This window comes from Rhinolophus sinicus, linkage group LG05, assembly GCF_036562045.2.
Source record: "Rhinolophus sinicus isolate RSC01 linkage group LG05, ASM3656204v1, whole genome shotgun sequence".
NCBI lineage: Eukaryota > Metazoa > Chordata > Mammalia > Chiroptera > Rhinolophidae > Rhinolophus > Rhinolophus sinicus.
This window is the reverse complement of record NC_133755.1, coordinates 34,114,704-34,120,703: the sequence shown is the minus strand read 5'-3', so window position 1 is coordinate 34,120,703 and position 6,000 is coordinate 34,114,704. Positions and strand designations below refer to the sequence as shown.

Sequence of the window (6,000 nt, the reverse complement as noted above, 5' to 3'; positions counted from 1 at the left end):
TCCTCTCCCAGGAGTTTATCCAAGTAAAATAAAAGCATATTCATAAAAACACTTACATGCAAATATTTATAACAGCTTTATTTGTAACAGCAAAAAATTGGAAACTAACCAAATATACATCAACAGGTGAATGGATAAAGAAATGTGGTATAGCCATACAATGGAACACAGCTCAACAATAAAAAAGGAAGAAACTCTTGATATGTGCAAATATATGGTTTTCTCTTACAATAATTATTCTGAGAAAAAATTGAAGACAGATAATTTGATTCCATGAATTCATTTTTATGGACTTCTCAAAAATGCAAACTAATCAGTAGTGACAGAAAGCAGATTGGTTTCCTGGGGATGGGACCCAGGACAGGGGAGTTGTCTGGCAGGGGAGGAGATAAAGGAGGGATTAAAAAGGGAGCAAAGAAACTACTGGTGTGGTGGGTATATTCATTACCTAGATTTTGGTGATGGTTTCACCGTTATTTGTCAAAACTTATCATATCCTCTTTAAAGATATGATTTAGTTATAATTTACTTATGTAACTAGAAGTACAATTATACCTCAATAAAGCTGTTTTAAAAAGTATCAGATGACTTGCCCAGACTGACAGAGCATATCAAAAGCCCCAGGAACTTACTCTGTAGTCAGATGACTTTGGTAATTTTTTCTACATTACAGTGTTTTAATACTACTGTCCCTCTAATCAGATGTATGGATTTTAAGGAAAATAACTATGCCTAAACCTTTAACCACAGAAGGAACTCAAAAAACCTGGTGACTTTGTCCTCTTGAAATTTACTCCAACACGACAAGGTTGGAAACAGAAATTCTACCTTCAGTGAAACTCCGATATTTGTAACCCCAAGCCATAATAAAGGTTTGATGAAATGGCAAGTGATGCTACATTAGAGCAACGGTCACATAGAGGCTCAGGGCAAAGACTGTGGGCCAAGTTTCCTGAAGGCGAAACTTAGCACTGCCACTTAGCAGCTATGCGACTTTGGCAAGTTACCCTGTGTTCAGTCTCCTCGTTTATAAAATGAGGATAATAATATTACCTCATAAGACTGCTATGTTATTAAAATGAGTTATATTTGTGGGGTGCTAAGACCTGCCCTAGCATTGTAAACACTATATAAGTTTTTGTTTAGTAAATAAAATATTGTAGAGAGATCTATTCTAAACAAAATGTGTGCTGATGAGGATAATGAAAAGCAAAGCTATCCAGGAAGGATGACTGGGATTGTTCGTTCAAGTCTAAAAGAAAAAGAGGGCTTATTTGAAAGTCCCTATAATAAGAATCAAACATTTGGTTACCCTTCCCCACACTGACTCTAGCCAGGAGATGGTAGGTTTATTTTCTTTAAAAAATGGAACCAGAGAGGCACCGGAGGCAACTACATTAGGCTTAAAATGGGCAAGGATAAGCAGTTGTATTGAAATAGAGGCTGAAGTGTGTAGATGTCTGACCACTGCACTGTACACCTGAAGCTGAAGTTGAATAACAATGAATGTCAACTATAATTTACTATATGTATGGTCACAGGATATAAAGGACAGCATAAGGAATAGAGTCGATGGAATTGTAACAGCTATATACGATGTCAGAGGCGTAAAAGATTGGGGGAAGGGGATTATCACTTTGTGAGAGGTGTAAATGTCTAACTACTACATTGTTTTGTACACCTGAAACTAATTTTTAAAAAAAATAAGGGCTGTCTACTGAGTAAGAACTGTGTAGACCCCTCTCCCACCACCCAGACTACTTGCAAGGAACCAAGCTGGTACAACCTAGGTAAGACAGAAAGGGACTATTCTCCAGAGAAATTGAACCACTCAAAAGATAAATTATTTGCACATAACTAATGATAAGCCAGTGGCCATTAAACTCTATTACCAGTGATGGCCACCAAAGACAACTCCACCATTCACACAGAGCTTCCAAATAATTTTTTGGTGTCTCTATCTTAAGTAGGCATCAAAAGACAAAAATCACCAGACATTTGAGGAGAGCCTTCATTGTGAAGGAGAGACCAAAGCAAACAGTAAAAAGAAATAGAGATGATGCAGGAAATTAACAAGCCTTTAAAAATATCACATTCATGGACCAAGAATGGGATACTATAAACAGAAATAATCAAAGGGGAGGAAAGTATCATTGCTTTGGATTTAAAAGTATAATTGCTGTCTTATGTAAGAAACAGACCCTGGAAACAGAGCCTGAGCTGGTGATTCTTGTTTAAGAAATAGACTGAAGCAGAGTTTTCAGGAGAGAGGAAGAAGCAGGATAGATCAGAGGAAGACAGCTACACAAGAATCTGGTCTCAGTTATAGAGACTTCCTTCAGTCTGGTGCCATATTAAAAAACGTAGAAGACACATTGCATCATTGAATCAATCCCACTTTGAAGCAAGGGTCCAGCCTTTTCACCCCCATGTTGGTCAATTATTATCTGAGTTCTAAGCCTTGAGAGGCAGGTACATAACCACCCAGAAGAGGCAGCTCCTCGGGGGCCAGGACAAGTCTCTAGACAAGGGGATGCTATGAGCTATAAGCTCACACCCCCAACAATGGTGGGATGGCAGCATTGGCTGCTACAGGACAACCAACCTTCTCATTCATTTTCCCCATACAGATAGTCTAATTGTATCTTTTCCTAGTAACTCTTACTAGTCTAACTTTCTTCTTGCTCAAACAAACTATGCAAATAAGGAGCTTTTGAAATTATCTAAGTTATGTTGGTTATTTTGACTTTTAGCTTTTGAAAAACTTAAATAACAGCAAGACTTGCTTGCAATAAACCTCCCACAAATATATGCCAACTCTTGGGCTAACACCTGGCATCGGTTTCCTTTCACTTCTCTTTTTATAGTTTGGATTACATAACTGAGGAAATTTCATTTAAATCTTCTTCCACTTTCACTGTATTAATAGAAGTTTTAGAAAAAAAAAGATGAGAAAAGAATTATCAAAAAAAATTATACAAGAAAATTTCCCAAATGTGAATGCCATATAACTCTAAATTAAAAGTACCCACTGTCCAATGAAATAAATGAAAAAGTATGCACGAAAAGGTGCATTATGAAATCTTAGAACATCAGGGATAAAGAAAAGGTTCTAAAGGTTTTGAGACAGAAATCCAGGGTTATTTTGGGCACTGTTTGGCTTTCTTAAAGTATAAGTCATAATAGCTGTAACACAATATATGCATTTTTAAGAAACTTTACATTCCACAAAATTAATAACTTAAAAGATCTCTTGGGAAGGGAACAAGACCAGGAATGGAGAGGAGATACTATCTGACAGCATTTAAAATTTTAAGCTGAGTAATTCTGTGTCTTAGGGGCATATTTAACTTTTTTTAAGAATGCCAATTTTATTACCTTATAAGTGCTAATTCATGTTTATTTCACTATTTTTTCCATATTTTGATCATTTCCAATATTCTAACTTGGACATAGGCTTAAGCTTTCAGTAGAGAATACTGCAGGGTGTGTGTGTGTGTGTGTGTGTGTGTGTGTGTGTGTGTGTTGCCTGACAGTGGTTATCAAAAATGACTCCACTGGAACCACTTCCCTAAGTGAGTTTAGCTTTGCTAACAAATACCACCTGCTAGGTTCAGTGACAGATTTTCCCGATACTTAATGATAATTTCTTTAATTTCACATTTTTAGTAAAAAATAATGTAGGAGTTAAAATTGGGATAGAGTACATTGGTACCATAATTGGCTTCAAACCTACCAATTAAATATTACAGGTATTAAAATTTCATGTGTTTTTAATTGTACCTTCAATAAGAGGAGTACAGCTTGTCTGTTAACTATACAATAAATTATTTAACTATTGGATTTAATCCTGAATTTCATAGGTTTTAATTACCTAGAGAAAAATCAGAGAGATGACAAAGGAGGAGCACAGAGAAGGTTTGATCAAGAAGAACCTCTGTCTGTGCTTCTCCTCAGTGTGAGAAGACATCTAGCCACACGATGGTACTTGTGTAATTAGAAAGTAAGTGAAGTTGTGATTAGTGCTGATCACAGCACAGACATTAAACAAGCATCACTAATAAATCCTCAAGATTCCAGTTCATAGGTTATAGGCTGGAGTGCAAAAATAGGATCCAGTTGTCTACCAATTCAAAATATTTCTTTAGCAATGGTTCAAATTTGACTAAAAGAAAGAAAGTAGGTTGCCTAGTTTTCATATTGCTAAATAAAAATCTATCTTTGGAATGCATCCCAATCCCAATGATAATTTGCAAAGTAAAACTGAAATAACAAGAGGACATTAACAAGCTCCCTCCCAATACCTGAGAAGCACAAGGGAGATTTGTAGCTACTCATCTGTCCAACATGCCTCCCACTTAGTGAGCCTCTTATGTTGAGGCACTGAGCCAGGTACCAGCTGCATGTGGATGTGAACAAGATGTCAGCTGGGTGTGTTGAAGATGGAGGCCTCAGGTACAACTGGTGCTACCCTAAGCACATCCTTACCTTATATTCTATTTCACTCAAAGAGCATCTTCTCAGGGCTCCAGGAGTCACTCTGGAAGAAAACAAAAAGAGAATTTGGTTCTTGTAAGTTGTATCCAAGCATCCTTTATTTTTAAATCCTAGGTATTATTTTTGATATGCTATTCATTTCACTGCGCTTGGAAAAGAGACCTTGTAATTCTTCAGACAAGCCTGGCAGCTGCAGCTTTATTATAAAATCACAGTGAATCCCATATCTACTGTCACTAAAGCATACTGTGAAATGATTCAGTGGCAGGTCCTGAAAAAAGAAGGGGAAAACGTTGGCAGAAAGAGAGTGATGATGATATGTGATTTGGTGATTCCCCAAATTGTTACTAGACAATAAGACGACTAAAATCCTCTTGATAAACTCAGTTCTCTGGGTCTCCTGCTGGCTGCCTTCGTTATAACAGCTGGGAACATTGTCTTAATGACATCTGCAAGACTTAATACTCTGGACACACCGCACTGTGCCGATGGGATCATCCATACTCACCAGAACAGACAGAGCTTTCAGAATAAGGAAAGACGTCAACTGGGCCTGGTGTTGAAAGGGGCACAGAAACACAAATAGAGGCCCATCTCCCCTCTGAACTTCTCCTTTTCCCATCTGCCTCTCAGGGTTAGAATAATTGATTAGAGACAGAGTGAGAAATTTAGAGTAGCTGCTGAAAGAAAACTCAGGCTTAATGAGGTTGGTGGGCTCCTAGTTCAGAGAAGTAGCCCCAGAAGAATTAAGAGCCCAAATCCCCTTCCCTAGCCATTTTATTACAATGCTTTTGTAGCATCACCTATTGTCATAACACTGGCTCTTTTCCACCCTCAGGTGTGATATTTCTGTGAATGATTTTTCCTCCATGCTTTTTTTCCTTCTTCCATTCAGCCTTCTCAAATAGGCTTGGTCTGTCATTTTATTTGGATTTTATTTCTCCCATATAGTACCACACATTTCTTTCTGCATTAAAAACAAAATCGCCACTCCATCATTTCCCTGCCACAGCATCCCCTTCCTTCCTTTTACTTCCATAGGGTTTCAACTTAATAAAACATATTAATCATTTTGCGGGTGTCCAGTGTTGTGCTTGGCACTCTTTAGGGTCACTCTATGAAAGCTTCTTCCTTCTTCTCTTACCCCAGCCTAAATTAGTGTGTCTTTTCTCTCCAGACAAGGAGTCAGAAAACTATGGCCTATGGACCAAATTTTGCCCACCACCTCTTTTTATAAATAAAGTTTATAAATAAAGTTTTTTATAAATAAACAAAAGCCATGATCATTGTTTACGATTTGTGTATGGCTGCTTTCATGCAATGAATGAGTTGCATGCTTGCACAGAGATTGCTTAGTCCTTAGAAAAAGCTTATGGACGTGTGTGTGTGTGTGTGTGTGTGTGTGTGTGTGTGTGTGTGTCTTTGTTGTCTTGTCTGCTCTTCCTAGTTAGGCAAAGATCACAAGGTTAGAAACACTGAAACAGAAATAATACCAAACTAGAG

The 6,000-nt window shown here is 37.5% G+C and overlaps 1 long non-coding RNA gene across 1 annotated transcript in view; it reads right to left on the bottom strand.

Annotated features, from left to right (window-relative positions):
• Positions 1-4,495: 4,495 nt before the first annotated feature.
• LOC141571826 (uncharacterized) overlaps positions 4,496-6,000 on the bottom strand; it is a 62,031-nt gene continuing 60,526 nt past the window's right edge. Inside the window, exon 3 of the long non-coding RNA XR_012496883.1 lies at positions 4,496-4,540. This is a non-coding gene — a long non-coding RNA (uncharacterized LOC141571826). The remainder of the gene's footprint in view (positions 4,541-6,000) is intronic.